At 46.2% G+C, this 27659-nt stretch overlaps 1 protein-coding gene across 3 annotated transcripts in view; it reads left to right on the top strand.

The window, feature by feature from the left end:
- Nucleotides 1-24797: 24797 nt before the first annotated feature.
- Emp1 (epithelial membrane protein 1) overlaps nucleotides 24798-27659 on the top strand; it is a 32830-nt gene continuing 29968 nt past the window's right edge. The window contains exon 1 of one of the 3 annotated variants that reach the window (XM_063285590.1): nucleotides 24798-25002. The gene's annotated coding sequence lies outside the window, so the exon portion shown is untranslated. Of the gene's footprint in view, nucleotides 25065-27659 lie in introns of all 3 variants that reach the window. The other 2 variants (XM_063285589.1, XM_063285588.1) reach the window with 2 other exon arrangements.

Here is a 27659-nt window from a genome sequence, read left to right on the forward strand (position 1 = left end):
AAAAAAAAAAAAAAATCACCAAGACCAGAGCGGGCCAAGAGACAATGTATCGAAATTCATGGTGGGAGGTTGGGGTGTGGGGGATGTAGGTCGGTTCTCCAGCCTGGTATCTCACTTCTTGAATTTTTTTTTTCCGGAGCTGGGGACCGAACCCAGGGCCTTGCACTTGCTAGGCAAGCGCTCTACCACTGAGCCAAATCCCCAACCCCTGGTATCTCACTTCTAAAGGGAACTTTTTTTAGAAGTTACTCTGTCTCGTGGTCTTGGGACTCCTTGGGACACACATCTGAGGGGATGCACAGACCTTTTACCTTCTTTAATAGCAGAATTTACAGTGTTTATTGTCTCTCTTGAGACTAACCATTTGCGTAAGGTACCGTGGGCTGTTAGTATTCTAAAGGAATTCAGGTCAGATGGACTGGCTGGGGGAATGGCTGGCACAGAATTGTGCTTCAGAATGAGCTTTGTTAGGTGGGCTAATAGCCACTTATCAATAAGTGCATACCATGTGTGTTTTTACCCAGCCCTATCTCTTAAGACAGCCCCTCTCTCTCTTCAAGGCTCTGAGACCCAGTCTCGGGCATGATGCTGTGACTCTAGTTGTTCTTCTCCCTCCTTAGGGATAGGTCTCTGATTCAAAGCTCATTCTGAAGCCCTTGGGAGGGAATAGGGAGGCAAAGTTTAGAACAGAGGCAGAAGGAACACCCATTCAGAGCCTGCCCCACATGTGGCCCATACATATACAGCCACCAAACTAGATAAGATGGATGAAGCAAAGAAGTGCAGGCCAACAGGAACCAGATATAGATCTCTCCTTAGAGACACAGCCAGAATATGGCAAATACATAGGCGAATGCCATCATTAAACCACTGAACTGAGAATGGGACCCCCGTTGAAGGAATCAGAGAAAGGACTGAAAGAGCTGAAGGGGCTTGAGACCCTCATGAACAACAATGCCAATCAACCAGAGCTTCCAGGGACTAAGCCACTACCTAAAGACTATACATGGACTGACCCTGGACTCTGACCTCATAGGTAGCAATGAATAGCCTAGTAAGATCACCAGTGGAAGGGGAAGCCCTTGGTCCTGCCAAGACTGAACCCCCAGTAAATGGGATTGTTTCGGGGAGGGCGGTAATGGGAGGAGGATGGGGAGGGGAACACCCATATAGAAGGGCAGGGGGAGGATTAGGGAGATGTTTGCCTGGACACCGGGAAAGGTAATAACAATTGAAATGTAAATAAATACCCAATTTAATAAAGATGGAGAAAAAAAAAAAAGAAATAGGACCGGGAAGGGGGAGGCAGATCCCCAGGTCCAGAGAAAAGCTGCATCAGGAAAGACAACCATCATATATAGCATGGTGGGAGTCCTGAGAGAGAGCCTCCAAATCTCTTGAACACAGAGAATTTCTGATTTTTATAGCCTTTCACCACATGCTTTAGTCCAGCCTTGTGCAAACACCAAGCTTGTACCACAGATGCACCTTGTAGTTGCAAGGGAGAGAGGCTGGGCCTTCTCACGGCTGCTGGTGGGAGGTGGAGAAAGAAATGTGGAGAGAGGCTGGAGTAAGACCTGTCTGGTTTCTGAGACAGAGAAAAAGGCAGCTAGAGGGTCTGTGAACTACGATTCAGACTCCAACTCCAGATGCCTAAGTACAGCACCGCGGGTGAATCTAAATGGCTGTGGTCTGATTGCTAAAGAGTGAGGATTTTGCTTTTCTTTTGGGCCAACATGTTCCACTGTTAGGTAATTGGCTCAGAGGATATAGAACCCCTTGGTGGTAGTAAGCTAGCCGTCCGTATGCACCAATCTGACTTGGGAATAGAGTACTTACTCCATCCTTAGGACATTTGCATAGGTGTGTCTTTTAAAGTCATTAAAGACTTCCACCGGGAAAATGAAAATAATAATAATTTCCATGTGTTCTGAGCACGAACTGCAGTTGGAAAGCAAGAGGCGCCATGTAAAGTCCGTACGTGAATAATAAGTGACAGAAAGCCACCGTCCCACTACACCAGAGGTGGAGACAGGAAGGACAGAAGTGCAGGTCATCCTCAAGTTCAAGGACTGTGTGGCCTGCGTGAGACCATATCTCAGAAACCAAAATTCAGAAGCAAAACTAAGAACTCATCTCTAGGTAATAAAGACAGCCACCAGGAGAGGACAGCTTTTGAAAGTGGCTGAGGATTTAGTGGGAGTGGGAGTCGAAAGGGAAGGGAAAGAGGAGTGGCCGGAAGTGCTTACCTCTCACTTTACATATCACACTTTTCAAAAGCCAGGAGGATGCATTACTTTGAATAAAAAAATTCGTTTATTTTCCCCTTTCCCCTTCCCTCCCTTTCTCCCTCCCTCCCACCCTTCCTTCCTTCCCTTTAAAAAAGACTTTATTTTTGGTGTGTGTGTGTGTGTGTGTGTGTGTGTGTGTGTGTGTGTGTGTGTGCGCGCGCGAGCACGCATGTGCGCGCGCGGGTGGGGTTGGTGTTGGAAGAGGCCAGAAGAGGTGTCAGATCCCCTTGAACTGGACTCCTCAGGTAGTTGAGAACCATCTGAGCTGGATGCTGGGAAGGAGCTCTGACCTTCTAGAAAAGCAGCAAGTGATCTTAACTGCTGGGCTGACTCTTGTCTTCCCTCCCTCCCTCCCTCCCTCCCTCCCTCCCTCCCTCCCTCCCTCCCTCCCTTCTTTCTTTCTTTCTTTCTTTCTTTCTTTCTTTCTTAAGCCTGAGTCTCACAATGTAGCCCAAGCTGGCCTGAAAATCACTAGAACAGGCTGGCCACAAAGTATTAGAGACCCTCTTGCTTCTGTTTCCCAAGATCTGAGATTAGGGGTGAGACCAGGTTTGTACTTGAAAGGGGGTAAAATAAGACTTATTTTAAAAGATGAGCCAGCCGAATAGGCAATTCTGTCAATGTGCAAAACACAGAAGGAAATCTGTGGCTTGGTGAACAACTGTGATTTTTTGTGGCTAGGATGTAGGGCGGTTGGTCTCAGGTCAGCTCTGGAAAGGCAGGGTTGAGAGACGCTGTGGAAAGCATCGAATGCCACAATAAGTCTGGTATTTCCTTTGCTGGCAAGGGACCTACAGAGCATCTGGGACAGCTTGACTCCATCTGCTTCTCGGTAGGATAGCCCTGGTGGCAACAAGGAATAGTGGTTGGAGTGTCCCATGGCAGGGAGCTGGAGGGCCACATCAGGGGCCACTTGAAGTCCTCCATGGGGACCAGGCTCTCTGCCTGTGTAGAAACTAATGTGGCCAAGATGGCAGAGAGAATAGTTCCCTGTGCTCAAGTTGGCCCTGTAACACCTCCTGATTCCTGTCCCCTGGGAGAGCCTGATGGGGGACGCAATCAGGGGATTACAGTGGGTAGGCCAGCCCAGGGGCTGCCTGGACTGTGCTTCATTTCACCTTGCTGGATGTCTTTACAAATCGTTTTTGTTTTTTTGATCACTTTTCAAGACAAGTCTTAGTTCTTAACATAATCCTTAGCAGCTCTCTCCACTCCCTCCGACACGCCCTTTAATGGTTCCTGTGGCGTTTATGAGTGCTTTTCCAGTTTTTCCCTTTTGCTCTGCCAACTTATCTGAGAAGTCGGGGTGGGGGGTTCTTCCTCCTTTTACTATTAATACTTAAGAAAATAATAATAAAATGGGGGAAAATGAGCACTTTTATGATTCTAGCCTCTTGCTCTCTAGGCTCACACCCACCGGTCCCCTCCCTTGGAGACTCATTAACATTCCGCCCTCTGGGTGAGCGGCTGAAAGGAGGAGCTCTCCAGAGCTTCAGCCTGGCTCTGCAGCACCCACCATCATTTCCTTCTTGTCTCCCTCCCTTCCTCCCTCCCTTCCTTTCATCCCTTCCCTACTTCCTCTCTCCTTCCTCCCTTCCTCTTCCCCTCCTCCTCCTCTACCTCCTGGTTGCTAGGCAACATAGCTCAGGGACAGACGACCCCCCCACCCCCCCACATCTGTAGTCTGGCCAAGCATCAGGCCATGTGCCCCAGGTTAATGGCAGCCATCTTTCACCCCAGCACAAACCTGACTCAAGAAGGGAAGCACTGGAGGCCTTCAGGGGGTGAAGAGGAGCGATTCCTTTTCCCCTCCTATCCAGGAGGACCTGCAGCGGTGCTGGGCCCACTGTACTTGAGGACTCTGAATTTAATCTCACTTCTGCTCCAACTCTTGTCCCCCCACTGACCCTGCCAGAGGGAGAATTACCCTTGACAGAGGAGTGACAAGCTCATGTGTCAGTGGAGGCTGGCGTTTGTTGTTGCTGATGCTGTTTCTTAGTAGAAGTTTATCTCTCTAATGCCGAACTACTCAAGGGTGACCCAGGCCCAGCACTGGCCATCTCTGGCAGCTTGTTAGGAATGCTGTCAACCAGCCTCCTTTCAGACCACCAAATAAGAATCTGCATTTTGTCAGGGTGGCTGGGGGGGCTATATGCATGCTATATTTGAAACCCACTGATCAAATAACGTTTTCCTGAATCAGTGAGATTGAGCACACATGGCTGTCAGCAGCCTCTGGTGTTCCAGAAACTTCTGCCTCTCTCTGCTCAGTGGCAGTGGGTGTGCAAACGTAGAGAATCCCTCAGCCCAGCCTAACCCCCTGTCCTGTCTCCACCTGTCCTTATCTTACTCTGGTGTGAGACAATCATTTTTAGATAATTAACTCACCTCCTCTCTTTTGATATTATTATTCCCTCGGGATCATAAAGCATGTTTTACATAGATCAGTTTTATTGATGAGGAAACGTCCTATTTACTCAAGCTCACCAGTTTACCAGTTGTCCTGCCCAGATAGTTGCTGACCTTCTGTTTTTCCAGATTCCCTGTATATGTGACGCAGACCAGAACTTTCTGCTCTTTAAAACATGAGGCTCAAAAAAGTGATTGTAGAAGAAGAAGGAGGAGGAGGAGGAGGAGGAGGAGGAGGAGGAGGAGGAGGAGGAGGAGGAAAGGAAGGAAGGAAGGAAGGAAGGAAAGAAAGAAAGAAAGAAAGAAAGAAAGAAAGAAAGAAAGAAAGAGAGAGAGAGAAAGAAGTCAGAAACATAATGCCGGGTTTGGCTTGAGTCATAAATTCCACCAGAGAGGCTGAAATAAGGACATTTTCCCGAACTCTGTAAAGACTCCAGTAGTTGAGAGGCCCTTTTGAACAAGAGGTCACATGGCTTGAGTTTCAAAGAAAAGAATGTTGAAAGAAACCTTCCAGATGAGAATGGTCTCCAGATGTGAACATGGCTCTTCCAGATGTGTGGACGCATGGGGCGGGAGAAAGGGGGGAATCAGATGCCTCCCATGTCTGCAGAATGAAATGGAAAAATCTCTCTCAGCCACAGGGGAAAGTAGGACAAGAGGAAGAGAAATGGTGCCCAATTGAGCTGCACTCTTTACGGAGGGGCTGGGCTAAAGGCTGAAGCAAAGTAGCAATGGCAGGCTGCTATTTTAAACACAGAGGCCACACCTCACAGAAATGTTGGAGAGTGCTTGTAGGAACTCACTGTTCTTAGACCTGAGCAGACCTGCTTTAGGCCTCTGGGAGGAGCCTCCCAGTGCAAAGCCATCAGGCTGCAGAGCCAGCCACACAGGCTAAGAGAGACATAGTCAGGGGAGAAGGGAACGGAGCCCAGAATGCAGCAGGAAAAGGAGCCAGGAATCACACAGTCCTTCCTCTCTTCAGCTTCTGAATCTGCAACCATTCTCTCAGAGACCTCAGAGTTTGTCCCTTTACAATGGCTACAAACTCCCATGATTCTCAGACGACTAAATCACAAACTACACAAAAAGGAGGCTTGTGGCTGGCTCAACTTGGCTTGTCACATTTTTACAAAGCTGAGCTGTTGTCAGGCTCCCGTATGCATGCAATTAGCTGGTTTGATTTCCCCTGCTGGATTCTTCACCTTCTGTCAGATAATGGATCTAGGCTTTCATTTACCTATCATCTTCCCATTTCTTCCATTTAGAGACCATCTCAGTCCCCATTTCCCAACACCCTGAAAGCCCCCTATTTTATTTATTTACGTGTGTGTGTGTTTGTGTGTGTGTGTGTGTGTGTGTGTGTGTGTGTGTGTGTGTGTTGGGAGTCTGTTCCTTCTTTCCACCACGTGATCTGGGATTTGACCTCATGCCATCTGGCTTGTCCCACAAGTACTTGTATATGATGAGCCACCCCACCAGCCCCTCACCCATCAATAGTCCTGTCTGACCTGGATGTCACCGTGTAGACCAGGCTGGCCTCAAATTCACAGAGATCCACCCATCTCTGCCTCCAAAGTGCTAGGATTAAAAGTGTGTACTCCCTGGCCTGCATAATTAATACACCACATTAGTGCAACTAGCGAAGGGGTTAACATTTTCTCTCTAAGGGTTTAAAAGACATATCCAAACTAAACAAAACATTTAAGTTATGGTTCATTTGCATCATTAAAAATGTATGCATGTAATATTGCCTACATATTGATCACGCGCACCATCTGGCATAGTTCTGTGTTTAATACTCTGATCACAGTATGCTGACTACACTTAGAAGTTGTTTTGTTGAGTCTGAAGAGTTGACTCAGTACTAAGAGGACTCGTTGCTCTTCCAGAGGAACGAGGTACGATTCCCAGCGCCCATGTGTTCCGGAACTGCAGTTCTATGGGGGTCTGACATCTTCTTTTGGCTACCGTGACCACTAGGCATATATGTGGTATACAAACACACATGCATGCAAAATACCGATACATGTCAAATAAAAATAAACACATCTAAAAGAGAGAAAGAAAAGAAATAGTCGCTTTGCTGGAAAAGCTAGTTACTGCCTTCTCTTTTGCTATGCAGAGACTAATTCTCCCTGAGATGTCTTACTCAACAACACCTTTCTCAAGGGCCCTGAGCAGTCACAAGGGAGACTTTCCAGTCAGACAGCAGCACTGAGATCACTGGAAGGGGATGAGTTCAGGACCAGTATGTGTCCAGTCTCAGACAGATGTCACTGCTCTGAGGTTCAGGTATTGGGAAGAATAACATTGTTTCCATCAGTGTCTCCATCACCATCTCAATGACTGGAAATTCTTTATGCCCCTTTGCTCTTAGTGTGACTGGATCCTGAAGCTGCAGGTTGCTTAAGCTTGAGTCTACATACATCTTGGTATTCCAACCAGTTACCGGTTCTCAGTTTTATAGGGTTGGTTCTGTCCTGGCTTACTAGGAGAGTACATTAAAATTCTTATTATTCTTCAACTCACTTGGAATTGATTCAAGGCAATTCAGGGACTTAATTCGGGAAATTAAGTTGAGCGAATTCTACCGATGTTCTTTGAAAACTACACACGTTTGTTCTGATTACGGATGTTCTTTGAAAACTGTACACGTTTGTCCTGATTTTTAAGCACGAGCTCGGTGTATTCATGCCTCTAAAGTGGACAGACTCTGCCGTGTATCGTGACAAAGGTGTCTTTTGTTCTTGTAAGTTGGTCACATAAGATTCCATAAGACCTGTTGCTACCAATAGACCGCCTCATGTTAACACACTGTGCTGTTAGCTCCTAAAGACTGGTTTAAATAGAGTGTCAGCTTACGAGGATCTCAAGTCTTCCACCCCCACCACCAGTCCTGAGGTAGGAGAGAGGACATTTTGGTTGACCTTTTTCCCCTGGGGGGAAGCAGGGTTGTCCAGCCAGACACAGTGACTGCCCGAGAGGAGATCTCAGCCACATGATCTACAGCTGGCCATCCCCAGCTTTGGCTAAAGCTCAGCCGACCCGCCCTTGTCTTTGGAGTTCAAGCGTATGAGTTCATTTGGGATGCCCCTTCCTGCTCTCTGCTTTCCTTTTCAACTCCCTCTCGTACCCTGCACTTCCTATTTCTAAGCCATCGGTGACTGGAGCAAAAGTGACGCTTCAGGAAGAAGCTGCATGCCGTGACACCGCACCTCGAATGTTACGGCATCACACAAAGTTCACTACTGTGTGGGTATGTATGTGCCAAGTAATATACATGCAATCATATTTATGGTTACCAGCTACCTATCCCGTGGGTAGTGCAGTCCCCGTATTTAGATGAGAAAATGACTCAGGCTGAGTCCCTTGTTTAAAAGCCTGCAGCAATCGAGCAAATTAAACCTGGTCAATCTGACTCCAAGAATTCCCAGCTCTGATTCAGCCGTGACATTAAGAACTTCTGAAATGGTCAAGCCAGACTGTTTTAATTCATTTTGTTAAGGGAAATAATGCATATCTGACTACTGCCATGAAAGGAAGAGACCCAAGCAGTAGCATGGAAATCACCCTTCCGTGTGAAACAAAGCCTCCTGCTTGCAAAGAAGAGTTTCCCTCAGAGTGACTTTTGCCATTGCTGTGTGAACTCGACACTACCCTTTTAGTTTGGTGGGTTGATTTAACCCTGTAGCACACTATGACCAAGGAGATTCCCTTCCTGGTTCATGACCCTGCTGTTGGAGAGGCAGAATCTTTACCCGGTAGCCTCTGAGTAAGAAAAGGAAGAGCTGTGGGAGTCGAGGTGAGACACAGTAGTGGTGGAAACCGGATTAGCTGGTGGAGTTAGAGGAAGACACAGCCGTGACAGATCCCAGTCATCCTTTGATCAGACCACTGAGTGGATAGAACTTCATCATGACAGAGGGGTATTTTCTATAGGGAAAAAAAACCATTTCACTTCCGGTCTTTCTTGTGTCTGCCATCTTCCCTGACACCTTGAATAACTACCAGTCTATGCCACAATAAGACCAACCTACATGTTGCTTATGGTTAGAAATGGGCTTGGTTGTGCATTTGCACTGCATTCTCACTCTTCCCAGAAAAAAAGGCAACTGATGTCTTTGCTGTGCTCCAGGCACTCAGTGGCCAGACAGGTACTCTCTGTAGACAGATGGACACTCTCTGTAGACAGGCACTCTACAGGTACACACTTTCTGTAGACAGACAGACACTTTCTGTACACAGATAGACAGACACTTTCTGCAGACAGACACTCTCTGTAGACAGTCTGGAGGAAACCAAAGCGACATCGAGAAGCCCTCAGGTCATCAGTACTATTCTGAAGTCTGTTTCAAGACACGGAATTCAGGAGGAAGCACAAGAGCTTTCAGGGTTTCAGGGGAAACCCAGTGCATCAAGGACACTGCTGGATCCAGTAAGACAGAAGCGAAGGCCTTATATTCTGAGCCCTCAAAACAAGTTTTTAGAGAAACACCTACTCATCCTTCCTTCATCAATGACAAGCAAAAGATATGAAGACACACTCTCTTCTGAACTCCTCTCTTGCCCTCCCACCCTCATTTAGGACAAAGACAGTATCGGGAGGGAGGGCAACTTGTCTTATTCCTCACTTGTATCCAGCGCTTGCTCAGAAAATATGACCAAGCATCTTGTCATATTTATCATGACGTTATTAACTGTCTTACCAGTTGACTCTACAGGGACTGCCGTGTTTATGAAGATAAGACAGTACCTGTGTGCAGTCTCTCATCATGAGATTTCATGGCCAAGTCATCTTTTTCCTGATTCACGGAGCTGGAAATAAAAACAAGGAGAGGCCATTGGTTAAAGAAGTCATCGGCAGAGCAAGCTGAATGCTCTGCTTCCCATGACCCATGACCAAGCAACAGGCTTAGGGCATGAGCCTGGTCTTCAGGCTGTTGCTTTAGTATACAGGCAATCCATGGTGGACACAGAGCCAGGCTGAAAACAGAAGTACGTTGAGGAAGAAGTCAAGTCAAGTTACTGTTGGATTAGTAGCAACTCAAGGTCGTTATCTCCCTTCATCATTAAGTCATCCTTTGCATGTCAGATACAGCCCTTGACATCAGGAGAGGATTTAAAGCGCATGGCATTTTTCAACTCATTGAGTGCAGAAAAAAAAAAGTAGGGCAGGAATAACTGTGATCTCTGCATAAGCCTCAAGTCACTGAAGACCAATGTAGGGAATATCACCAAAATGGCACAGAAAAGAGGATCATGGGAAGTCTGCCAGACAGCCAGTGTCACGGGTCACGAAGGACAATGTACTAATACTTCTCATTTCTTAAAAAAAAATTCTGGCAAAAGCAAGGGACAGGCACAGCAGCAAGGGGTATCGTGGCTCCCAACAGGAGAAATGTGAGGTGGTTGCTTATATCCCAGTGGCAGCCAGGAAGCAGAGCACTGCCAGAACCCAGGCAACTCTCTTACCCTCCGGCATGCCACGACCTTACTACTGGGCCTCATGTTCAAAAGTTTCCACGACCTCCAGGAATATGGGCTTAAACGCATGAACCCATTGGGAGCGTCTCATGTTCCTACCATAGCAGTTAGATGGGAATCTGGTTCAGGGTTGAGGGAAGCCACGCAGAAACACTATTACAGCAGTCTTCTGGTGAGGGAAGAACTAGGTAAGGAAGGGATCTGAAGGCTGGGGACACAGTCCAGTTAATGAGCTGCTTGTTCTGCAAGCACAGGGATACATGCTTGGTCCCCAGGACCCACGTAAACAGGTCAGGGCGTGATGCACATTCCGTGACCAGGTCTGGGGAGGGGAAGAGAAGAACCCCAAGGCTTGTTGAATAGCCAGCTTAACCTACTTAGTTCCAGGCCACTACTTTGTCTAAAAACCAAAACAAACAAAACACCAACCGGCCAAGCAAAACACCAAGGTGGATGGTACCTGAGAAACGACACCGAGTTTGCCTTCTGGCTTCTACACGTATGTACACAGATGGGATACAACCTCAGCCTTCGGGTCATGCAGTGCTGTAACAGTCATGAGGAGGTTGAAGAAGGGCGCATGGTGAGACAGTAAGGAGCCACGCACAGATTCAGAACCAGATATGAAATGGCCCCTGAAGTCAGTTGTTCTCAGCCACTGCATGTGGCATGAGTTAGCACAGAAGCTAAGCAAAACCAAACCAAACCGGGCTGGGGTGGGGGTGGGGCAGCAAGACAGCACTGATAACTGAGATGGAGAACCTTAAAAGCTGAACCACTGTGGATACTTTTGTGGTGCCTGGAACGAAAGACCACCCCCACTCGGGAGGCAAGGAAACGTACTGATTGGCTGAGCCCAATCAAGAAATAACCGTGGAGCCACGTGTGGTGGCACTGGCCTTTAATCCCAACACTTGGGAAGTTGAGTCAGGTAGACCTCTGAGTATGAAGGCAGCCTGGCTACATACTGAGTTCCAAACCTGACAAGCTATGTAGTGAGACCCCGTCTCAAGAAAAAAAATGGATATAGTACAGGTTTGGAGGCGTGATGTTTAACTTCTGTTGTTGTTTCTTGAGGGTGGGGTTATTTGAGTCACAAGGCCTCTTAGTTCAGTTCCCTCATTTTTATTATTCAGAAAACCAAGGCCCGGAGAGGACAGGGAGGTTGTATCCCATAGGCATCCACGTGGGCCAGTGAAGTTCTGGTAGGCCTATACTATATTTAGAAAACGGAAAATATAGTTGGTGTCTTAGGCACACAAAGTCCTGCAATGTGACTGTAAGCTGAGTGGAAACAGAGCCCTGAGGTTTGACTTTTGGCCTCTGCATTCTGATTTCAAAATCTTGACCCTGCTGACCTCGGTCCCCACAGACCTTAGTGGACAGTGATCTATATAGCAACAGGGCCATCCAAAAGCTAAAAGAGTCCCAAGAAAGACACCACATCCCAGAAAGCTGGAAACCTCTGTAGGCGAAGGGCGAGCGGTGAACCTGCAAACCCCAGCTCCCGGAGCTCCGAGATCTGGGAAGACTCCTGCTAGCTGGAGCCCCTGGCCCTTTTCTAGGTCGTCCCACTCTGCTCTCGGCTATCTGACTCTTGCCCAGATTCACATCCTCTTTGAACCCCGCGATTAGCCATGAAGCTTCAGCGAGCTCCACGTCTCCACGCCACAGTTTGTCCTAATAAATTAAGAACAAATTGAGACTCCTGCATGGAGCATGGACGCATTCCATTTAGCTTCATTTGAAATACATCTTTGGAGTCGTGCTCCACAAATCTCTCTGACACGATAAATATGTATGAAGCCCCAGCGGCCTCCTACACCCTCGGAGCGTCCAGCTCTGGGATGGATAACAGACAGGGAGAATTTTAAGTACATCCTGTTCCACCAAGGCTGAATTCTCTCCCGTTTCCTTTTCCTTACTTCTCTGCTCCCCGAAGCTCGGCATTCTCCTCCCGACCCAGCAGAAAAATAATTGGCTTGGAGGGCTGAGCCTGGCAGGGTTGATTTCTTCTTTTCCTTTCTTAATAGTGTTGCAAAACCTCAAAACTGTGAAGGGATAACAGCCTCCCCCAATGTACAAACACAGCTCTGCTTTGGCAAACAGGAAACCATCCCAGGGCTGTGGGCTCCAGAGCCAGGAAATGGGTCTTGCTGCCCTGGCTACCCTCCCCACAGGTTCTTCCTGGCCATTCAAGAAGGTTAAAAATAGTAACCACCACAACCAGAAGGAAAGATGAGCTGATTTATTATCTAGCCACACATTTGGGTGTTTGTAGAGAGAGCTAATCCTCTGTCTCAGAACGGTGAGAATTCTTACAGGGGTAAGGCTGGTTCCTTTTAGTAAAATTTCATCACCCGCTATCTCCCAGAAACCAGCTTATGCCAAGTAGGAGGTGAATTAAGTAGGGCTGGCTAGCCATACATGTACACACATGGGCAAGCATACACTATAGCTGAGATGAAACCCCAGACTGCCCATGCATGTAGCCTCTATCAGTGCAGGTGACTCAAGGAACCCAAAGGATAAAAAAATAAAATAAAATAAAATAAAATTTACATTTCAAATGTATCCCCTTTCCTGGTTTCCACTCCAGAAAGCTGCATCCTATCTAATCTCCCCCTGCTTCTATGAGGGTGCTCCCCACCCACTTCCTCTCACCTCCCCACCCAGACATTCCCCTATACTGGGGCATCGAGCCTTGACAGGACCAAGGACCTTTCCTCCCATTGATACTCAACAAGGCCATCCTCTGTTACATATGTGACTGGAGCCATGGGTACTCTTTGGATGGTGGTTTAGTCCCTGAGAGCTATGGGGTGGGGGGGTCTGGTTGGTTGGTATTGTTGTTCTTATGGGGTTACAAGCCCTTTCAGCTCCTTCAATCCTTTCTCTAACTGCTCCAATGGGGACCCCATTCTCAATTCAGTGGTTGGGTGCTAGCATTTGCCTCTGTATTTGTCATGCTCTGGCAGAGCCTCTCAGGAGACAGCTCTAGCAGGCTCCTGTCAGCATGCACTTCTTGGTATCAGCAATATTGACTGGGTTTGGTGACTGTAGGTATATGGGCTGGATACCCAGGTGGCGCAGGCTCTGAATGGCCTTTTCTTCAGTCTCTGCTCTAACCTTTGTCTCCATATCTCCTCCTATGAATATTTTTGTTCTCCCTTCTAAGAAAGACTGAAGCATCCACACTTTGGTCTTCCTTCTTCTTGAGCTTCATGTGGTTTGTGAATTTTATCTTGGGTATCCACTTATCAGTGAGTGCATACCATGTGTGTTTTTCTGTGATTGGGTTACCTCACTCAGGATGATATTTTCTAGTTCCATCCATTTGCCTAAGAATTTCATGAAGTCATTGTTTTTGATAGCTGAGTAATATTCCATTGTGTAGATGTACCACATTTTCTGTATCCATTCCTCTGTTGAAGGGGATCTGGGTTCTTTCCAGCTTCTGGCTATTATAAATAAGGCTGCTATGAACATAGTGGAACATGGGTCCTTGTTATATGTTGGGGCATCTTTTGGGTATATGCCCAGGAGAGGTAAAGCTGGGATCTCAGGTAGTTCAATGTCCAATTTTCTGAGGAACCTCCAGACTGATTTCCAGAATGGTTGTACCGGCTTGCAATCCCACCAACAATGGAGGAGTGTTCCTCTTTCTCCACATCTTCAAAAGCATGTGTTGTCACCTGAGTTTTTGATTTTAGCCATTCTGACTGGTGTGAGGTGGAATTTCAGGGTATTTTTGATTTGCATTTCCCTGATGGCTAAGGATATTGAACACTTCTTTAGGTGCTTCTTAGCCATTCAATACTCCTCAGGTGAGAATTCTGTTTAGCTCTGTACCCCATTTTTAAAAATAGAGTTAGAAAAAATCAATTTTTATCACAAAATGTTCCTCTCTATTGCAGTATTAATTCCGCAAAGAAGAGGTCAATTTACAACGATGAAAAGAGTTGAATCCTCAATTTGTGGCCCTGGCCCTCAATTTTGCCAAATATGCTACTCTATCAGGTAAGTGGATATTAAGATTGCATGTGCAAGGAATACAGCTTCAAAAAGTTGTCAAGATACAGAAGATACATAAGGAAATTTAGCGGGTAAAGAATTTGCTCCACAAGTACAAGGACCCGAGTTTGAATCCCTGTAAAGCCAGATTCCATGTAAAGCCAGGCATAGTCACACACACGTCTGCAATGCCGAGTCTCCTGTGGGAGATGGAGAAATCAGAAGAGCTGTGAGCTCGCAGGCCAGCCGGCTTGCCATGTGTACGCGCAGTCATAAGGTGAGGACTGGCACCGAAGGTTGTCCTTGACCTACACTTGTGCACTGAGACATACAATGTCTGCACTCACACAGAATGTGCACACGTGTGGGCGCACGGGCGCGGGCACGCACACACACACACACACACACACACACACAAGTGCACATGCCTGTCACACACAGAAAACAAGAAAGTACTAAAATGTGTGGTCAGGATAGAAAGGTTCTTCTTCAGAAGGTGGTATGAATTAAAATGTGAAAGACACAAATACAGTTGTCCCTCAGTGTCCCAGGCGGACTGATATCAGGATGCCCCAAATTTCAAAATCTGGGGACAATCAAACCCGTCACATGAAGGGATACAGTATTTACTTATAGCCCATACACATCTTCCATACGCTTGCTTTGTTTCTTGCTTTCTGCTTGTTTGTTGTGTTTTTGTTGAGACAAGGTGTCACCATGTAACTCTGTTTGCCCTGGAACTCTCCATGTACACCAGACTGCCCTCAAACTCGCAGAGATCCTCCTGCCTCTGGCTCTGAGTGCCATGCTGGGAATAAAGGCATGTGACATACTTCTATCATCATCATCATCATCACCATCATCATCATCACCACCACCACCACCACCACCACCACCACCACCACCACCACCACCACCATTATCATCTTATTACTACTTTTATTACTAATGCCATCCTTCTATATAGGTCAGGGTAGTCTCGAACACCCACAGTTCTCTTCCCAAGTACGGGAACTACAACTTTCTACCACCAGGTTTCACTTTTTCTTTTTTTAATCTTAAATCCTTTTATTAATATTTAAAGGAAAACTTTTTGTATTTGCTTTTCCTGTCCCTAACCCTGTTGAAATCTCACAAAGTGAATCTCAACAGCCTCTGAGTGCCACTGAAATATTCATATATATATTGTATTTTTTCTATTTACATTTTAAATGTTATCCCTTTTCGTGGTTTCCCCTCCAGAAACCCGCTATCTCCTGCTTCTATAAGGGAGCTCCCCCACCCACTCACCTACTCCCTCCCACCTCCCCGCCCTGACATTCCCCTACGCTGGGGCATTGAGCCTTGACAGGACCAACAGCCTCCTCTCCCACTGATGCCCAACAAGTTCATCCTCTGCTACATATGCGGCTGGAGCCATAGGTTCAGCCCTGTGTTCTCTTGGGAGGTTGACAGGAGCCTGATATAGCTGTCTTCAGAAAGGCCCTGCCAGAACATGACAAATACAGAGGCAGGTGCTCACAGCCAACCACTGAACTGAGAATAGGGTCCCCAATGGAGGAATTAGCGAAAGGATTGAAAGAGCTGAAGGAGTTTGCAACCCCATAAGAGGAACAACAACACCAACCAACCAGACCCTCCCAGAACTCCCAGGGACTAAACCACCATGTTTCACTTTTGCATAAACTTTTTGAAAACAGATTTAAAATTTTTAATGTGTGTGTGTGTGTGTGTGTGTGTGTGTGTGTGTGTGTGTGTGTGTATTTACAGAGATCGAAAGATACATTAGATTCTATGAAACTGGAGTTATAGATATTTTTGAGTTACCCATACAGTGCTGGGAACCAAACTTGGGTCCTCTGGAAAGCAGCAAGCACTCAACCCTTGAGCCATCTCTCCAGCCTCAGATACTTTACGTAATCTCTTAGATGATTTATACAAAATAAAATGTAAGTTTTACGTGACACATACTATTAAGGAATAATGAAGAAAAAAGAAAAAAAATAGGTATAGGCACCTTCTCCCTGCCCCCAATACTTCTGCAATTGGTTGAATCCGTAGGTCCAGAACTTGCGTGCAGATGCAGAAGGTTGACTCTACTAAAATTTATAATTGAAGTAGGACAAGTATTCTCTTTAAGCAATATTTTTAGTAGATTTATTTCCTTTTGTAGGATAGGGGCATGCCATGCCGTGTGTGAAAGATCAAAAGGACTTGGAGGAGCCTGTTCTTCTCTTGCTCTATGGGGTTCATAGGATCGAACTCAGGTCATCAGACTTGGAAGCAAGCCCCTTTTCCCATCGCGCTATTCCACGACCCGAGTTTCTGTAGTCATGGAGGGACTAGGGGACTACTTGGGGAACAGAGTAGAGAGAAGCTTTACCTGAAGCCTAGACTGTGCTTTGGCCTAAGTCCCCAAAGGGGCCCTGGGAGTCATAACCTGAAGGATGAATATTCTTTATAAGAGAGAGATCTGTGAATAGAAAGAAGAAATTCACAGGAGTGAGACATAATGTAAACCTCTGAAGGCCGGAAAAGCTTTGTCTCCTTAAAGGAAGAAGGGACAGGAGAAGCCCTATTGCCGTCATTCACAGGAACACTCAGCTGTGAACTTCTGCCCAGGGCATGAATGTGGAAGTGCATTGTACACCCTAAAAGGGTTTGGTCTAATTGTACCATTTAGGAAGATACATAAGCATCCAGACATTTCTAGTGACAGCCCCCATCAGTGTGTCTTGGGCAGCACAGGTGTGGTGTCCCTTAGTCTAGCAGAACTCCTAGGGTCTGGGAAGAAGTGTTTAGGTTCATGTCCTACTTAGTCCAGTTCTGTTTTGTGACCTGGTACCAGCGACTTCCCTGAGCCTCAGTTTTACCCTTCTAAATTCAGAATATCACTTTATTTTTTAAAACATAAAACCCAGGGTGGTTGTAGGCGTGTATTAACCACTAAACAAGGCACACCCATGATTATCACCATATAACTATGTAGAATAAAACGGCAGCTACCTAGCTGTTGTGAAATCCTCTCCTGGGTCTTGGGATGTTAACATCGGTCGTCATAGAACTCTCAGCCTAGGGCAAGTGACTAAGTGAGAGACACAGAAAGGCTAAGTGAAGCACACAGTAGCTTGGGATCATAAAGAAATATCCCTTTAAGGAACGTGGGGGTGACTTCTGGGGCAGGGGATAGCTAGGAGAGTCAGGGGGAAAGTGGGTAGAACGACCAAAGAGTGGGTCTTGAACAAGGTGTCAGCCAAGGGTCATGAGTTCTGGAATCTGCCTTCCAGACTATACCCTGGAGGTGGTGTCATTTACTAGAGCCTTAGGGAAAGGCATGGGGACTTCTGATCCCCCCAACCCCACACTCTTTATCCCCATCGCTTGTTGATATTCACAGTCAGCACTCAGTAATGTAAAAACCTGATAAACCCCACTGTTAAACTGTGAGGAGTTTCGGTCACTTAAAACTGGCCTGCGTAAGGTCTGAGGTTGCCCATAGTGAGTCAGGAAGGCCAGTGTGTGGGAAACGAGGCTTGGGGTTGAGAGGAATGAGTGTTTGGAGGCAGTGTAAGGGTTCATGGGGTAGGATGGAGGAGAATACTGTGGGTGTTGGGGAGGCCAGTCCTACTGCAGAGGTCATACTTAGTTTCTGGCCATGGGTGTCCCTCTCCAGTCGGGCTTCTCAGCTCCACACTTTAGTCTTCCTTTCAGCATGGGGTCCACAGGTTTCCGCTGCCCTCTACTTGGCTCCTCCTGTGTCTAATGTAGATTCTACAGCAAGATGTCGATCCAGGCTTCCCTTCTCTTCCCACCAGTTCAACAAACAGGCATTCGGATGCTTGCTGATTCATTGATCATCGAGGCATTTAACTAGAGCTTCATAGTTCTTAATCTGTTTTTTAATGTTTACTAAACACTTGTCACACTCCAGCCAACGTGTTTCATGTGCATCATCTTGTCCTGTTTTTGTTTCTCCCCGGGAACACTTTATGATACGTGGCCTTGTATTCGGTTTGCAAGGAAGAAAGCCTTGATGAAGTTATATAAGATGCCTGACCGTCACGGTTAGACAACACAGGGGCCACAATACAGACTCGACTCTGTTTCATACCAATGTCTGTGTTTTAAACACAGCAGTGTCAAGATACATGGCTACTTAAATATTACTTGCTTATGTCTGTTAAAGTATGGAGATGAGGGCGTTGGGGAGGAGTGGCGTAGGGAGATCTATCTGAGGGGACATTAATGTTATCTCAAAACATATTTCACCATCTTATATTATGTCTATAAACGCATGTCACTGTGAGAAGCAGCAGCCGTGCTTGGGCACTGTTGGTAATTGGTGAGGATTCAGAGACAAACAACAGACAATCAAACCATCCTTGCATTCCGGGAGCTCACCTTCGAATGGATAAGGGGTAATGAGTGAGTCAGGGCATCCTGGTCTTTCTCTGTGATAGCTATAAAGGCAAGTGTGCCCAGGGGCTTTGGGAGCGGCTGTAAAGGGGCAACAGATCCTTCAAGCAGTGTTTCTATAAAAGCTGATGTTTAAGCTGAGCATCGCACACGAAGCCATGGCCAAGGGTACAGCTTGGAGTCTCAGGCTTGGCACAGAGAGTGCTCTGTATGGTTGGGTGATAAGACATGAAGAGATGGTGGATTGGTGGAAATTGCGATTAGCAAGGCAATTAAGAATAATATATATATAAAATATTCTTAATGGCCTAATAGTGGCCACAACCTGAAAACAACAGAGTACCAACTGAATCTCTTTCCATAGAGGCTGGAGTAGTGGCTTTAGAAACCAGCTAAGAACAGAGGGGAAAAGATCAGAATAGGGCTGGGCACACGCATGTAATCCTAGCCCTTGGGAAAAAGAGAACTGAACATTGAGTTTGAGGCCAGCATGACTCCATAGCAAATTCTAGGCCACCTGTGTGAAGATCAGGGCCGCAGGGCCACTGACTTGGGGAGAAGGATTACAACATTTAGTTATAATTAATAGTCTACAAACAATTATAGAGAGCCTCTGTGGCAGGTACAGTTCCAGATTCCTACCTCTGTTGTGTCATTTCCATTGTCTGGGACATATATTATGGCCTTCTTGTTTATAGATGAGGAGTTTGAGGCTCAGGAATGCCAAGAATCCAGAGTCTGGGATTCAAATCCAACTCAACATTTTTACATCTTTTAGAAAGTCCCAAATCTTCCTCTTTCCACTCACACCTATGCTTTACAACTGTGTTAGTAATCCAGGTCATTTAAGGCGTGCTGTTTTATACCCTCCAATTCTTGTAATGAAGTAAGGGTCAAAGGCTGTGCCAGACACTGGGACAAAGGTTCTGGAGCTCACAAAATATTTTCTTCTGGCTGGACAGATGGACCAGTTGATAAAGAGCTTGCTGTGAAGCATTGACTTTGGGTCCCCAATTACCTTGTGATGAGCCAAGCACAGTGGTAGATACTGGTAGTTCTAGCTCTGGGCGGCAGAGACAAGAGGCTGCTGGGTGCTCTCTGGCCAGCCAGCCTGAAAGAATCTGTGAGCTCTAGGTTCATTCCGAGAATGTATCTCAAAACATATGTTGGAAATGGCAGAGTAAGATATCCAATATTGGCCTCTGGCTTCTTCATGTACCCACATATACATGTGCACACATGGGAATGTCTGTATACATATAAACACGAGCAAAACCACACACATACACACACACACACACACTCACACACACACACACACACACACACACACACTCACACACACATTTTCTTTTGCATTACTGTCATTGAGGGACCAGTAAGGTAGGCAAGTGTTGTTATTCCCATATTGGGGTTGAGAGCACCAGGGACCACTTGGCCCTACCCCATTAAGCTCACCCCTGTTTTGTTTTATTTGTTTGGGGCCACAGTCTCACTATGTATCCTTGGCTGGTCTAGACTTTGTTGTGGAGACCAGCCTGAACTTCAACTCTGAGATCTACCTGCTTCTGTCTCCCAAGCGTTGGGTTAAAGACACGTGCCACCACACCTAGCCTTCATCTTTTGCCTTTTGGTTTGGTTCTTTGATTTGGTTTTTCAGGACTGACTCACTATGTAGTTCTGGCTATTCTGGAACTCACTATATAGACCAAGCTGGCCTCAAACTCACAGAGATCCTCCTGCTTCTGCTTCCTGAGCAATGGGATTAAGTGAGTATGTACCACTATTCTTTGCCTTCTCAATGGCCTCTTATTGATCTTTCACTCACGTCCCAAATGGCAGCACATGACAGTATTTTTAGTAAGTAGTCTCTAAGGACAAACCACTGAACCTCCTTGTTGTTTCTGCTTGGATGCCCAGCCTAGCCCATTCAGGAAATGCTGAGAACCTACTGGGTGTTCCGAGATGCCCGACTCTGCTCTTGGGGAGCATGTGGTAGAAGAAGGAAGGTGAGAAGGTGTGGTGGGCAGGGGCATAGCATCCTGGCTAATTCGGAAGATGACTCATCCAGCTATGGTAGGGTGCGGAGAGGGAGAAGGCTCCACAGGGAAGGTGACTTTTGAACTGGCTATAGAGGCAGAACTGCATTTCTTCAGGGGAGACGTCAAGGGGCAACAACACCCATCGTATCACAGTTAAGTCCTGGCTCTGCAGCCCTGACTGAAGACAAATATTATTTATCCACTCCTCCCTATAATGACCCGTGAGGTGCCAACTAGTATTATCCTCAGTTTATAGATGAGGAAATGAAGGCTCAGAGAGGATTTATGCCTAAGTGATCTGATTCCAGCTGATTCTCTAGACCACTGCATAGCACTTGAACAAAGCCTCAGAAGTGGGAAGATGCCTGGCTCATTCACGGTGCAAAAGGTGGAAGAAAGGAAGGAGGAAGGAGGACCGTGGGGAAGGTACATGGACCAGAGCAGATGGGATACCCATGGTTCTATTTCTGCAGTGTAGCTGGATAGTAGTCACATGGTTCGATTAGATAAGAGATCTGTGTCTCACAGAGATATCAACGGATAAAACAGAAGACACCACAAACGTTAATGTCCACAGTGTGCCCGGCTCAGGAAGCTCATGAGGGAGGGTTGGGTCTATCCTTGCCAACAGTGGCCCTGCTTCTATCACCTCCTGGCTGATTTCTCTAATTTAAACAATTCAGTCAAGATATAATTGTATTATTTCCCTCTTTTCTCTTCTTCTGACCTCTCCCATGTTTGTCCTTCTTCAACCCAAATTCATGCTCTCTTCCTCTTTGGTCATTGCTGTTACAACACATGCACACACGCATACACACACACACACACACACACACACACGCACACACTCACACACACATGCATACACACAGGCGCACATACACACGCGCACATACACACACACACGCACACAATACAAGCATGTGCACACACATTGATTTGAAATGTGAAATAGGCTATAACTTAATGATAGAGTGTTGGTTTAACATGTGTGACGTCCTGGATCCAGTCCCCAACACTACAACCATTTTTAGTTTTTAAAAGTAAGAAACTAATTTTAAATGCTTATTTTTCACAAGGCTACTAGTTGGCCAGCTGTGGTGGGGAGTATGGATTTAGGTAAATGGAACTTGGGGACGAGGAAACCAGTGTTTGTGGCTCACTGTTAGTGGTGTGGATTCAGAAGACTGAGCCAAGGTACTAGCAGCCAGGATGCAGAGGGACGGTCTTGCCTGAGATGTATCTTAAATCCGTACCCGGTGAATTTAGACATGGATGGTGTCTAAGCTGACAGCATAGGCAATGGAGCTGTCGATTCACTTAATCTTTGGACAGTTACTTATTGAATATTAATTATATCCAAATTATTAGCTGCTAAGACAGAGCAAAGAATAAGAGAAGCTTGCCGGGAAGGAGCCAAGCCCCAGTGAGGCTTCCCTTCTGGAAGCTGGCGGTCAGGTGTGGGAGATACAGGAAGAACATCTACCCTGTCTTGGGGAGCACGAGGTCAGGGAAGACAGGGCTGATAACACTGCAAAGGGAAGGTGTGAGAGAAAGGTCTTGAGGGGTTTAGGCTGCAGCTAGCAGGGTCTTCATTTCAGAGCAGACGGTGCTGCCACCCGGCATCCTCTGTGATGCTTTATTTTTATGACACTTGAAAAGTCCAGGAGTCTTACTCATGCCTTTCTTGCTGTCACACTTTCCTTTTATCCTCATCAGAAATATTCAACATCAATGTGCTCATGGTGAGATACTGATGTTACTGCTGTCTGAGGTGCTCTGGTGCTGTAAAATGATCTGGGCCTGCCTTCCTTCCTTCCTTCCTTCCTTCCTCCTTCTCTCCCCCTCTCTCTGTCTCTCTCTCTCTCTCTCTTTTAAATTTATTCATAGCTATTGTGATGAGTGGCCTGTTTTCATTCCAGTATTATTATCTTATGATAGATTAATTATAAAGAAACACTCTTTGTCACATATCATTCTACTTCCTCCCCTTTAATACTGTCCCGAATTCTGCTTTGAAATGCCGGTGAGGTTTTGCTTGGTTCATTCAGCAAACACTTATTAGAGACCAGTGCACCCGGGACACTGTTCTAGGCATCTGGATGTGGCTGTGCAGAAGGAGGCTTCTGTCCTCAGGCAGCCTTATCTTCCTTGAAGCCTCAAGGACCTAGCCTTTGTTTAGCTGGCTCTTTGGGGAAGTATTCATTCTCTGGCCAGGAGTATCTGCTCTCTGTCCTCTCTGAAGCGGGGCTGTGGCTGTGTCCACCATTGGAGACTCTTCGTTCCACCCTGGTATGGTTGCCCATAGCACGGCAGCTTCTCATCAGTGAGTGCTACGCTGTCCCATGGAGCACTGTAAGCAGTGTGTCTAGGTTCAAAATAGTACTGTTCCGCTACGTAGTCTGAAATGGGGCGCTCTCTTTAGAGAAGAAGAGTTTAACTCCATAAAGCGCTGTCATTAGTCACAAGGCTAAGTGGAGGAAGAGGAACCCAGGGGTTGCTCCAGGGGGTCATTTGGGTGGGGTGAGTTCCTCTTTTACAGAGAGGGGTGCAGAGATCCGTTGGGGTTTTAGCCCACCAGGTGAGGACCTAGGAAGTTCTGATTTGAATGGCACCTAGCTGCAAGGTTTAGAGCCACCCCACATTCTCGTAATTCTTCTAGCTATTCCTCAGTCTATGGCAGAACTTCTGTGAGCAACAAAATAGCCCCCATTGTGAAGAAAATAGGACACACACACACACACACACAGACACACACACACAGAGACACACACACACAGACACACATACAGAGACACACACACAGACACACACACAGACACACACACAGGCACACACAGACACACACAGACACACACAGACACACACACACACACACAGACACACACACAGACACAGACACACACAGACACACACACAGACACACACACAGACACACAGACACACACACAGACACACACAGGCACACACACACAGAGGGAGAGAGAGAGAGAGAGAGAGAGAGAGAGAGAGAGAGAGAGAGAGAGATAGTGTTGGGGGGAGATAGTGTGTTGTTCCTATTAATTTTGTAGCCTTGATGAACAGTCTTATCTCAACTTGGCCTCCCCAATAATGTTTAAAAAACAATAAAGAGGGGCTGGAGAGAGAGTTGTGAGGGTAAGAGAGCTTGCTGCCTGCACTAAGGAATGGCATTCAGGTCAGCATATGTGTAATTCGCCGTGGCTGGACCCCCCTGTAATGCCAGCACTGTGTGTGAAAGAGACAGGAGTCCTGGGGCTTGCTGGCTGCCAGGGTAGCTTTGTGTTCACTGAGGGATCCTGTCTCAAAGCAGTAAGGTAAAGAATGATAGAGGACACTTGACGTCCTCCTCTGGCCTCCGTGGGCACGCACATGGGCAAGCTCACTCACATACAGACCCATACTTACACAACCATGTGTGTGCACACCACAGTGACTCAGCTACACACACAAAGGAAGAAGAAAAGCGGCAAGTAGTGGTTTATACGGCAATTTCAGTACTCGAGAGGCTGAAGTAGAAGGGTTGTTATGAGTTCGAGGCAAGCCTGGGCTGCCTAGTGAGACCGAAACCAGTCTGGCCTGTGGAGTGAGATCCTGTTTTATAATAACAATAGCAGTAGAAACAAAAATCTAGCAAACAAATGCGTGAAATAAAAAGGTTGACATGCAGGGAGTGTGTGTCACAGTTCATTATGCACATTTGTTGTCGTATATTGTTATTTATTATTCTGGCACTTTTATTTAAGAAATATATATATGTATATAGTTCTACTATTTTTCTCTTTTCCTTCCCTTTAAACTCTCCCATACCCACAATTCCCTCTCAGATCCATGGCCTTTTTTTTTTTCTTAAAAATTACATTGTGTGCATATACACATATATACATATACCTATAAGTACATACATATATACATACATACATATGTACATACATATACTTAGATATATAAATACAACCCACTGAGTCCATTCAGTGTTGCTTGTGTGTACATGATTTCAGGGCTGATCTCCCTGGGAGCCCACACTAAGCTGGCCTTGAGTCTTTAGGGTTGTCCCTGTGAAGGCCAAAGTCAGCGGGGCACACCCAGTCCTGCCCCAGCAGCAGCCCAGCCCCCAGCGAGTCCAGGCTGAGGAATCTGTGCAGCTGTCACCTTGCCACCGAGTGAGTGTGGACCTTACATTTTATTGCTTCTGAGCTAAGGCCAGGAGTTCCTTGGCAAGGACTGTTTCCCTTCACCCAGGCTGCAGAGGGAAACTTGCTGTAGCAGGATAGCAGGATCTGCACACTCGGTGGGGACAGACTGCCAGCGTGGAGCCCGCTGCCCTTGTGAGTCTGATGTGGAACAGATGAAGGTCAGATCCCGAACCGTGAGGATTAAGGCTTAAAGGGTAAAATGACGTCATGAAGGTGGAATGTGGGCCATGGGTGTGCTCAGGCCGAGAGCGGGCATGAGAAAGGGGAGTTGGCCATTCCTACTGTAGCTTTATGGGTTGGCAATCCTGCTCATCTCAGTGTTCCTGGGTGAGGGGTCAGGCAACCGTAAGAACTGCTAAACGCCATTCACGAGGTAAGAAGAGAACGGGGAAGCCAGAGAAAGTCTTCATCCATCTATCCACTCCTCTCTCCCATGACTTCGCAGGGTTGGAAAAAGTTCCATCCCGGCCAATACTATGGAGGACGCTGCAGATTGTGAGAAACATTCCCTTTGGAGGAAGCTGAAATCCTGAGTGCTTAAATCAGTTCTCTAAGATTATACACTATCGTGCGATGAAATCAGCGCCATCTGGCCAGCCGATGAATGAGAAGCCGTATTTAGACAAGATGTCAGCTATGTTACTGTGTATAGATGTGCTGTATACAAGGAGTTTCACCAACATATTCTTTGTGGTGTCCGCCACCCACTGATAGGGAATTGGTTGTTTTTGTTTTGAGGCAGGAAGATGACCTTGGAGTGCAGGTCAGCCTGTCTTGACGATCACTGAGAGTACAGGCGTGTATTGCTGTGTCCAGTTTTTATGTGGTACTAGGACCCTGTTCATGCTAGGCCAACACTTTACCAATTAGACTACATCCCCACCTTTATCAATGAGTAATTATCTAAACACTTTATTTTGTAGACTTCGATGTAGCTGTTACAAATGATGACTTGTTGGGATGCTAAGGGGTTTTGTTAGAGGGATATTGGAGACCTTTTGTTGTGTGAAACAGTTGATGTCAGTGATGAATGTGTAGGCCATCTTGAGTAAGCCACATGTATACGAACATATATGAAAGGATACCTGCAATTATTACCTAAAAATTAGGCAAATGGGTTATGTTAAAGTGTGTGTGTGTGTGTGTGTGTGTGTGTGTGTGTGTGTGTGTGTGTGTGTGTGTTGGAGATTGAATCTGGGACCTTTTTTATGCTGAAAAAGTGCGCTGACACTGAGCTATACTTCTTCCTCAAAATGCACACACACACATTTAAGGTTCATTAATTCTTAAAAGTATGAGCGTTTTGCCTACATGCGTGTAGTGTGTTTACTGTGTGCATGCAGTAACTGTAAAAGTCAAGATAGCATGTTGAGTCTCCTGGAGCTGAAGCTACAGATGGATGTGAGCTGCTCTGTAGGTCCTAGGAACCAATCCTTGAGCTTCCACAGGACCAGTGAGTGCTCTTGACTGCTGAGTAATTTCTCAGGTCCCTATTTTTACTCATATATATATATATGTATATATATAATTTTATGGATTATTGGAATTTTGTTTAAAGATTGTATGCCATTTTACTTGCTTTTATGAGGATAATTAAAAAATGTTGTTTTGAGTAGAACTGCCAGGTGATCTGTCTCTTGAGCATGTACCCAAAGGACGCCATGTCCTCCTCCAGGGACACTTGCTATCCGTGTTCATTGATTCATTCATGATTTGCAATTGATAGAAAATGGAATCAGCCTAGATTCCCATCAGCTGATGAATAGACAATAAACATGTGGTGGATATACACAATGGAATTTTATTCAGCACACACACACACACACACACACACACACACACACACACACACACGCGCGCGCGCGCACACACACACACACACACACACAAATGAAATTTGCAGGATAACGAATGGAGCAGGCAAGTATTGTTCTAAGGGAAGTAATCCATGTTCATAGAGACCAATGCCATGCACTCTCTCATAGGTAGATCTTAGCTTTGCATGTTCATATTTAGTTTTCTATGTAGATCTGAGGGAGCTAGAAAAGGTGGGTGAGGGTGGGAGGGGACTCAAGAGGTGAGGGGATGGTAAGGCACACATGATATGAACCCACAGGGGAAGAATTATGGGGTTTAAAGATTTAAGCAGGAGTAAGTCAAGACCACAGGGGAGAGAAAGGGTTGGGAGTGGGTTAACCAGAACTAAAGATGTATAAAAAGACCTTTACAGAAAATTACTATGTTGGAAGCTAATCAAAAATATATAATTTAAAACAAAGTTTTTAAAAGGAGCTTTAACCAATATATCCTGCAGTTGGTTCCTTCAGAAGACATGGATCATGCGTGCCAGGAGTGGCCTTTTCCCTGTGAGCTATTGCTTAGGGAGGTCCCAGAGGTCCCCAGCACAGACTTGTCATTGTTTTTGATTGCCCACTAGAACTAATTGACAAGCCACTGCTGCTGAACTCTATGTAGAAAGACACAGAGAAATCAAGGTGCATCTACCTAGAAGTCTTCCTCCCTGGTGACTGTTTGATTACAGTGCCAGCAGGAGCTATGCAGGCCTCCAGAGGGCTAGGGAGGCTATCATTGATATCACCTAGCATGAAACAAAATCAGCTTGCCAGATGCGATGTGCCTACTGGTGAACTATTGGAGTGACTGTTATAGGGGTAGCCAACAGACCCACTGTACAGAAGGAAATTCATGTCTGTCACTGTAAATCTAGGGGGAAAAACTTCCATGCCTAAAGGTATCATAGAGTTTTAATGGGAGCCTGCTACAGTTGT

This window comes from Rattus norvegicus, chromosome 4 (genome assembly GCF_036323735.1).
Source record: "Rattus norvegicus strain BN/NHsdMcwi chromosome 4, GRCr8, whole genome shotgun sequence".
Taxonomy (NCBI): Eukaryota; Metazoa; Chordata; class Mammalia; order Rodentia; family Muridae; genus Rattus; species Rattus norvegicus.